We start from the raw sequence: 9,228 nt of genomic DNA, 5'->3' as shown, positions 1-9,228 counted from the left end.
CCCTCTACGGGGAACGCGTCCTCACCTACTCCACTCAGGAGATTTACCTGTTGCCAGTGCGATCCTCCAGATCGACTGGACTTTTGCTCAGCACTCGACGCTTCCGGACTTTCTGCTGGACATCCGCTTCCCGGCTAGTCCAGTCTTTCACCTGGTTCGCGACACCAGGACTTTCCACCTAGGGTTACCACCCCCTAGGACTTTTGCCTGAAGCCACCGACCTGCCAAGACTTTCCGCATAGGGTTACCACCCCCTATGACCTAGGGTTACCGCCCCCTAGGGTTTTCCCTTTGCCTAACCGCAGCTAGGACTTTTCTCCACCTAGGGTTACCACCCCCTAGGACCTAGGGTTACCACCCCCTAGGGTTTTCACCTGCCTAACCGCAGTTAGGACTTTCCTGAAACACTCAACAAAGCTGTCAGATCACAAAACCCCTTAACTTTGAATCCTTTGCCATTATCAAAACTCGGGTTTGATCGTCGGATGCTTCCCGCACCAACAATCTCCCCCTTTTTGATTATGGCAACAAGAAATTCAAAGTTAAGAAAAAAACATGCGATAACAAATAGATGCATTAAGTTTTAACCAAGCTTAAGTAAGTAAACTTTAAATGCAAGCACAGTTAAGCTGGAAACTTTTAACTTTGTAATACTAAACTCCCCCTTAATAAAAGCCCTCCTTTTTGTTTTTTGAATTTTCCTACTTTTGAATTTTCCTACTCTCCCCCTTTGCCATATATCAAAATATACCAGTGTGAAAGAAGTCTGAATTTTTCAGAAGAGCAAGTTAGTTTGATGCTTAACTTTTTAAAGAGGGATAAGAGTAGACAAGATTTGAAAATTTATCACCTTTTTTAAAAAATCTGAAATTTTTAAACACTAGTAATACTTAGAAAAATTTGAAATAGCTTTTATAACACTTAGCTTTGTTATAATTAATTTTCATTGTTTAACTTTTTGCTAAGTGAAATAAAAATTAAAAAATAAGAATTTTTCTTTTGAAACATTGACTTAGCTTTTAATTTTCATTGTTATAGAAATCACTTAGCTAAGCCTTTTGCAAACTTGACTTTTGAAGGAGTCTTCAAGGGTGATTTTGAAAAGATGTAAAAGTTAGAAAATGTAGCTAAAGTTTTAAGTATTTTAGCTTAAAAACATTCTCAAGTTTGAAAGATATTTAGTTTAAAGTCTTTTGTTAGCAAAGAGGGAGTAGCTAAATGTTTAGTTAAGTTAAATTCAGTTTGTCGTTAGGTCCAAGTATGAGTCAAGTTAATTAAATTTTAAATTTGATTTGATTAGGTATCAAAGCCCTAAATTACAAGCATGCTAAATCTAAATATTTCTATTTGAAAAGTTTTTTCAAAAGATATTTAATTAAATTTGAAAAGCTCTTCAATAGAAACTTGATAATTAGTTTGACTCCGTTCACTCCCCCTTAACTAATGCAAACATGAATCCCTATAATGAGTCCTAGAGTCCAAAAATATAATGGGTCTTTTATATTTTGTTGAATTTTTCATCTCACCCATTCTAGGTTTTCAGACATGTTTGGCTTATGAGTAAGTATCAGATAAAATAAACTTTGTCAATTAAGATTATTGAAAATATAAGTTTGAATTTCAAATTAGTAAATATTAAACTTGAAGACTATAGTGAAAATTAATTGGAGTTAACATTTGCAGTCATAATATGATTTGAGAAGAAAAGATTTTTAAACCCTTTTAATATTTTGAAATTAATTGAATAATATTCTGAAATTAATTGATTAATATTTTGAAAAAGTTTAAATGATTTTGGAATGATTTTTCAAAGATTTTAGAATAATTTTGAAATGATTTTTCAAAGATTTTTGAAATTAAGTTTAAAATGATTTTGAAATGATTTTTCAAAGATTTTTGAAATAAATTTTTAAAAGATTTTGAATAATTTTAAAATGATTTTGAAATGATTTTTCAAATATTTTAAAAGATTTTAAAATGATTTTGAAAAGACTTTAAAAGAATTTTGAAAAGATTTTTAAAATGATTTTGAAAGATTTTTGAAATGATTTTGAAAATGATTTTGAAAAGATTTTAAATTGATTTTGAAAGATTTTAAATTGATTTTGAAATAATTTTGAAAGATTTTGAAATAATTTTGAAAGATTTTTGAAATAGATTTTTAAAAGATTTTGAAATAATTTTAAAATGATTTTGAAATGATTTTGAAAGATTTTTGAAATAGATTTTAAAATGATTTTGAAATAATTTTAAAAGAATTTTACAAATAAATTTTAAAAGATTTTGAAATGATTTTTAAAAGAATTTTCAAATAAATTTTAAAAGAATTTTGAAATTAAGTTTTAAAGATTTTGAAATGATTTTGAAAAGATTTTTAAATAATTTTGAAAAGATTTTGAAAATGATTGTTAAATAATTTTGAAAAGATTTTTAAATAATTTTGAAAAGATTTTGAAAATGATTGTTAAATAATTTTGAAATTAATTTTGAAAAGATTTTTAAATAATTTTGAAAAGATTTTGAAAATGATTTTGAAATTAAGTTTAAAAGATTTTTTAAAATAATTTTGAACAGATTTTGAAAATGATTTTGAAATTAAGTTTAAAAGATTTTTTAAAATAATTTTGAACAGATTTTGAAAATGATTTTGAAATTAAGTTTTAAAAGATTTTTTAAAATAATTTTGAACAGATTTTGAAAATGATTTTGAAATTAAGTTTTAAAAGAGTTTTAAAATAATTTTGAAAAGATTTTAAAAATGATTTTGAAAGATTTTTCAAATAAATTTTAAATTGATTTCATTAAAAAACATGATATTAATTACGAATTTAATTTTGAATTTGAACTTTTAATTCCTTAGTCATCTCACTCGATCTAAATTGTCAATCAGGGAACCCTATAATTGTTGTGAGATGAATTATGGTTGAATTTTGGGGTAAGGTTTAACTTTGTGTTAGATTCAGATTTAGCTTTGGGTTCAACAAGTAAGCATTCTTTGGATAAACTTCTGGGCTATGGTGAGTCACAAGGAACTCATTAAAGTAACCATGCCTTCGAGGTTTCCCAAATAGTCCTACCCATTAAACTTAATACTAAACCCTGGTCTAACTAGTTATGATCCATTTAAGGGTAGCTTCGGTCAGTTCCACTTGGCCAAATGCACCAGGTCGAAGCCATATCTTCCTAGACATGCGATGCCCAAGTTTCCCTAACGTACTATCATCCAAAAATTTCACCGGTACTGTGGTTAAAGTTAAACTCAGCCCTTTTTAAACTATCCTTAATTACCCTGCCGGGTAATCTACTCTTGTTTTACCCATTTCGGGTAAATTAGGTTCAGTTACCCTGTCGGGTAGTTCAGTTGGAGGTGCCAGCTAGTTTGGATCCACCATCTATTTTTGAATTTAGAATTTCGAATTTGATTTAGAATTTCGAATTTTTTATTTAGAATTTCGAATTTAGAATTTCGAATTTAAATTAAATTTGAATTTTGAATTTGAATTTTTGATTTAGAATTTCGAATTTAGAATTTCGAATTTGATTTAGAATTTTGAATTTTTGATTTAGAATTTAGAATTTTTGATTTAGAATTTTGAATTTGATTTCAAATTTTTAATTAAATTTTAATTTGAATTATGTTCTTAATATTGTTTTTCTATTAGCTCCCCCTGGATCATAACCTCGATATGGTCTATCAAGATAATAGACTTGATCTTTGGGGACCCAATACCAGTTCCAACTTGATTAACCAAGTTGGATTTTGGCACCCATGCTTGGACAATTTTTCTATTATTTCTATTAACTAGCGATAAATATGATTTGTATTTTATTTTAGTTTTAAATCCAAGTCCAGTTTTGTTGTAGACGGCTCGCTGTTTTCCAAGAATCAGATCGAGATTCTTGGAGCCCAAGGTGAACCGTTCCAACGTGTCCTTGAGTTCTTTAATTTGAGCTTTCAAATTGGAATTTTCTTCCTCAAGTTGTTGGACTTGAGTTGAACTTCCAATTTGAGCCGGCTCAGTTAAAGAACTCGAGTCAGTCGCTTCCTTAAGGGTTGTTACCTCCTTTTGGAGCGACTTAACTCGGACATTGGATTTAGCCAACTTTTTTAGCAAGTAAGGGACTATATTTTTTAAATCGTCTAATTGAGTTTCGGCGAGTAAGGCACTTACAGTGGGGTTAGGTCCTTCGGAAACGAATGCGGATTCGTGGCTTCGCTCGGACTCTGTTTCTGACTCGCTCTCCGTTTCGGATTCGAACTCAGACTCGGTGTCGATAATGTTCGCTAGTACTGGTAGAGCTAGAAGGCTCGCTTGCTCTTCTTCGTCCGGTTCGGATTCATCTGATGACTCGGACCATGTTGCCTTCAGTGCTTTCTTCGTCTTGCTTGTTCCTGCAAATAACGCAACACCTTCCTCGGCCGGAATAGTATTAGTCTGCTCGAATAATTTATTTATTAAAACATGCTTACCTATTTTCGTATCAGGAATACCTTCGTGTAGGTCAATCAGACTCTCCCACAGCTCCTTGGCACTTGAGAATTGGCCGGCGCGATTCAGCTCCTTATTCGTTAAGCCACACTGAAGTGTATACGTTGCTTTTGCGTTTGCTTCTACCTTTTTGATAAGGTTCGCGTCCCAGTTCTCGTATGGTAGTGGCTTGCCGGCGCCGTCAGTTGGCGATCATCCAGACTTCAAAGTGAGTCTGGAGATACGCCTCCATCCGACCCTTCCAATCTCCGAAATCATCTCCGGAGAAGAGCGGTGGGCGAGCAGTGTTGTAGCCTTCTTGATGGGCCATTTTAAAAAGACGATCTCGCAAAATAAACACAATAAAACTTGTTCCTGTTGGAACCCCAAAGTGTTTTGATGTGATCAAATAAGTTAAGTTAGGACCAAGCATCCGTCTGGAGGTACTATAATTTTTCAATTGAAAAATATTTGGACTTATTTTAATATAAATTGTCTTTATTGCATATGGTTACCCTAACTTAACTTGGGTTGCTCACATCAAAAAGGGGGAGATTGTTGGAACCCCAAGGTGTTTTGATGTGATCAAACAAGCTAAGTTAGGTCCTGCGTTTGTTTAACCCTTGTAGCTCTGATACCACTTGTTGGACCGTTGGGCCGGCTAGAGGGTTGGTAAATAACCTATCAATTAAAAACAGACAACCCTTCCTCGAACAATTAAGCTAACACTTGAAAAATAGATTAAGCAGATAAATAAAAGCATAAAAGAAAAGACGAGGCACCAGATGTTTACTTGGTTACAACCGATGTGGTTGTTAATCCAAGGAAGATTAAGCTCAAAAAATCCTTCAGGCGGAGAAGCCTCTTACAGAGTTTAGGCACAGAAAATAGAAGCTTAACTACAACTAAAGCATACAAGTGTTTGGAAATAGAATGATCGTGATGTTCTGCACGGCTGTTTGCTACCGACTCATTCTGCTCCTTCTTTGTCCAATCGCTCTCTTCTTTTTCTTTTCCATCTTTATCTATTGGAGCTACAAAACCATATTTCATGATAAACCGAATTTCAAAATCTGTTTTTAGGAATACCTCCATACGACGCTTCCAGTCTGCGAAGTTTCCGTCGAATTTTGGTGGAACAATGCTTGGTCCGGCCATCTTTGTTGCTTCGATCGGCGGTTAGTCCTCTTGAAGCGCCTTGCTCTGATACCACTTGTTGGTCCCTTTGGAGGCCGACAAGAGGGGAGGGGTGAATTGCCCTACAAAATAAAACAAAACCCTTCTCGGATATTCAACTAACTTAAAAGAACTTATAATTAAAAAGGCAGAGACTAATTAAAACATAAAATAGACACAGAGGAATTACTTGGTTTGCAATCAGAGGATTGCTAATCCAAGGCAAAGAAAGCGCACTAATTGATTCTCCTCTGGGCGGAGTAGCCTTTTACAGCGTTGAAAGCACAGAAAGAAATAACACAAATGAAAGCACTGAATTACAAGTAGTTACTTTTAATGTACGGATCAGTACTTTATTTATAGTACTGGTCCGAGCGCCTGAAAGTGGTTCCGGGCGCCCCCGGGGGGATAAACTTTATCCCCCAACGGTCAGATTGCGAAAATCGCGATTCTGGTCAAAATCATGCTCCGGGCGCCCGGAATGGTTCCGGGCGCCCTGGAGCAAAAAGTCAACTATGGTTGACTTTTTGTCCGGGATCACTTCTCCGTTAAGTCCCAGTCTCGGTCCGGGTCTGTTCGCTCCGGCTCCGCTAGCTTGGGTGATCTCGGCCTTCCGGAATAGGGCTCACCCGAACCCATGTTCCGACCTTCTCCTCGAGCAGCCTTCCTTCCCGGTTTCTCGTCCCTCGAGCGTCGCGCACGCTCTTCTCATCCACCGGTGTACTCTTCCGCGGACACCTCGTCCCTCAGACGCACCGAGCCCGTCGGCTCTCTCCCGTGCCATCCTTCTCGCTAGCCGCGTCTTCCGCTCGACTTCCTGTGTTCCTAAGCTCCTGCACACTTAGACACAAGGGTTAAACAAACGCAGGACCTAACTTAGCTTGTTTGATCACATCAAAACACCTTGGGGTTCCAACAATCTCCCCCTTTTTGATGTGAACAACCCAAGTTAAGTTAGGGTAACCATATGCAATAAAGACAATTTATATTAAAATAAGTCCAAATATTTTTCAATTGAAAAATTATAGTACCTCCCCCTCCCTAGACTTAACATACTTCTCCCCCTTTGATCACATAAAAATTGGGGTTATAAACAAGTCTAAGGTAAATTCAAACAAAAATTTTTTACAGATAAGAACAGTCATAAAAAAATTTAAGTTTAAAACTTATCTCAGCATTCCCAAAAAAAATTTTCAAAAAATTAAAAAAAATTCTAAGTGAATATTCATAAGTAACAATTCTAAGTCAATTTTCATGAAAATTTCTAAGATAATAAAAAATTTCTAAGTTAAGTTAGAAAGTTTAAATATTTTCTAACACAAATTGAATAACTCTTTTAAAGCATTAAGTAATTTAAATTAATGCTTTTTCAGTTAGTCAATTAAACTTTTCATTTCGATAGTTGGCTTCCAGGTCGTGGCGAGGCACTAGGCCTTCTTGGTTATTGGAGCAACAACCACTTCCTTAGACAAAGCCTTATAAAGAAATTAGTCGTTTAATTTCCTTGCTGAAAATGCTAAGTCTAAATTTTAAATTAAACAGGTTTTTGGAACCCAGTAGAGGTTCCTACCTATAGGGTTAACCAAGTATTTCTTAGGTACATAGATTTTTGATATATTTCTAATTTGACTTTGATGAAATCTATAATACCAATTTAAACCTCTATAATTTCTAAAAGTAGAAATATTTGAACTTTTATAATTTTTCAATCTTTCTATTTCTTCTTTTAGTTTTTCATTTTCAATTTTCAATTTATCAAAATCCTCTATAAGACATGATTTTGCTAAAATTCTTTTTGTTTCCAAAATTTCATTTTTTAATTTGATATTTTCATTTTCTAATTTATACATGGATTTAGTCATTGCCTTAATGCCAGAATAAAGTTGATCAGGGGGTAAGAGGCATACCTCACTTACCATGTCGGACTTGAAGCCTGAATCTCCCCCTACTTCGATGTCGCTCCCCCTTCATCGATGCTAGGTTCCGATATACTTTGTCTATCGTAGCTTGCCATTAGTGCTATCCCGGCATATTCTTGAGCTTCTGATTCGGATGAAGAAGTGTCGTCCCAAGTTGCTTTTAGGTTGTGTTTCTTGGGAGACTTCCTTTTGGCCTTTTTGAGTTCTGGGCAGTCTTCTCTTAGGTGTCCCTCCTTCTGACACTGGTAGCACCGCACCTTTCTTCCACCTTTTTGATTCCTTTTATTCCGCATTTTAAATTTATTAGATCTAAAAACTTTTAAAATTTCTTACCATGTATGCTTCTTGATCATCTTGAGTCGACTCGAGTTCATCCTTCAGGTTGCGTTCGCCATAGTCAGGTTGTATCTTTGTCGTTCCTGCATACCTGGTTTCATGCAATTCAAGAGTAGAAAACAACTCTTCTAAAGTGCTTACCTCCAGGTCTTTTGAGATGTAGTAGGCGTCGACGATTGATGTCCATTCCGGAGTTCTTGGAAACGTGTTGAGCGCGTATCGTATAGTGTCTCGGTTTGTTACCGTTTCACCGAGGTTCTCGAGACCAGTAACTAGTTCTTTTACCTTTGCGTGTAAACCAGCTACTTTCTCACCTTTCTCCAGACGGATGTTCATCAGTTTGTTGCGGAGGATGTCCCTTCTAGCGAGCTTTGCTTCGGACGTGCCTTCGTGGAGTTCCAAGAACTTCTCCCAAAGTTCTTTAGCAGATAAATAGTTTCTGATGCGGTTGACCTCTTGAGGCGGTAACACGCTCAGCAGGTGATGTTCCGCACGGCTGTTTGCTACCGACTCATTCTGCTCCTTCTTTGTCCAATCGCTCTCTTCTTTTTCTTTTCCATCTTTATCTATTGGAGCTACAAAACCATATTTCATGATAAACCGAATTTCAAAATCTGTTTTTAGGAATACCTCCATACGACGCTTCCAGTCTGCGAAGTTTCCCTCGAATTTTGGTGGAACAATGCTTGGTCCGACCATCTTTGTTGAAAAGCTTCTGGACCAAGACTATATTTATAGCCTTGGTCGGGGCGCCTGGAAGGGTTCCGGGCGCCCTGGGGGGATAAAACTTTATCCCCCAACGTCCAGAACGCAAAAGAAGCGTTCTGGTCAAACTTCAGGTTCCGGGCGCCCCGGGCTGCTCCGGGGCTGTCCGGGGCGCCCGGAATGCTTCCGAGCGCTCGGAGCATGATTTTGACCAGAATCGCGATTTTCGCAATCTGACCGTTGGGGGATAAAGTTTATCCCCCCGGGGCGCCCGGAACCACTTTCAGACGCCCGGACCAGTACTATAAATAAAGTACTGATCCATACATTAAAAGCAACTACTTGTAATTCAGTGCTTTCATTTGTGTTATTTCTTTCTGTGCTTTCAGCGCTATAAGAGGCTACTCCGCCCAGAGGAGAATCAATTAGTGTGCTTTCTTTGCCTTGGATTAGCAATCTTCTGATTGCAAACCAAGTAATTCCTCTGTGTCTATTTTCTGTTTTAATTAGTCTCTGCCTTTTTAATTACAAGTTCTTTTAAGTTAGTTGAATATCCGAGAAGGGTTTTGTTTTATTTTGTAGGGCAATTCACCCCTCCCCTCTTGCCGGCCTCCAAAGGGACC

The sequence above is a fragment of the Zingiber officinale genome, chromosome 5A, assembly GCF_018446385.1.
Source record: "Zingiber officinale cultivar Zhangliang chromosome 5A, Zo_v1.1, whole genome shotgun sequence".
NCBI lineage: Eukaryota > Viridiplantae > Streptophyta > Magnoliopsida > Zingiberales > Zingiberaceae > Zingiber > Zingiber officinale.
Note: the sequence above shows the minus strand (reverse complement) of the source record.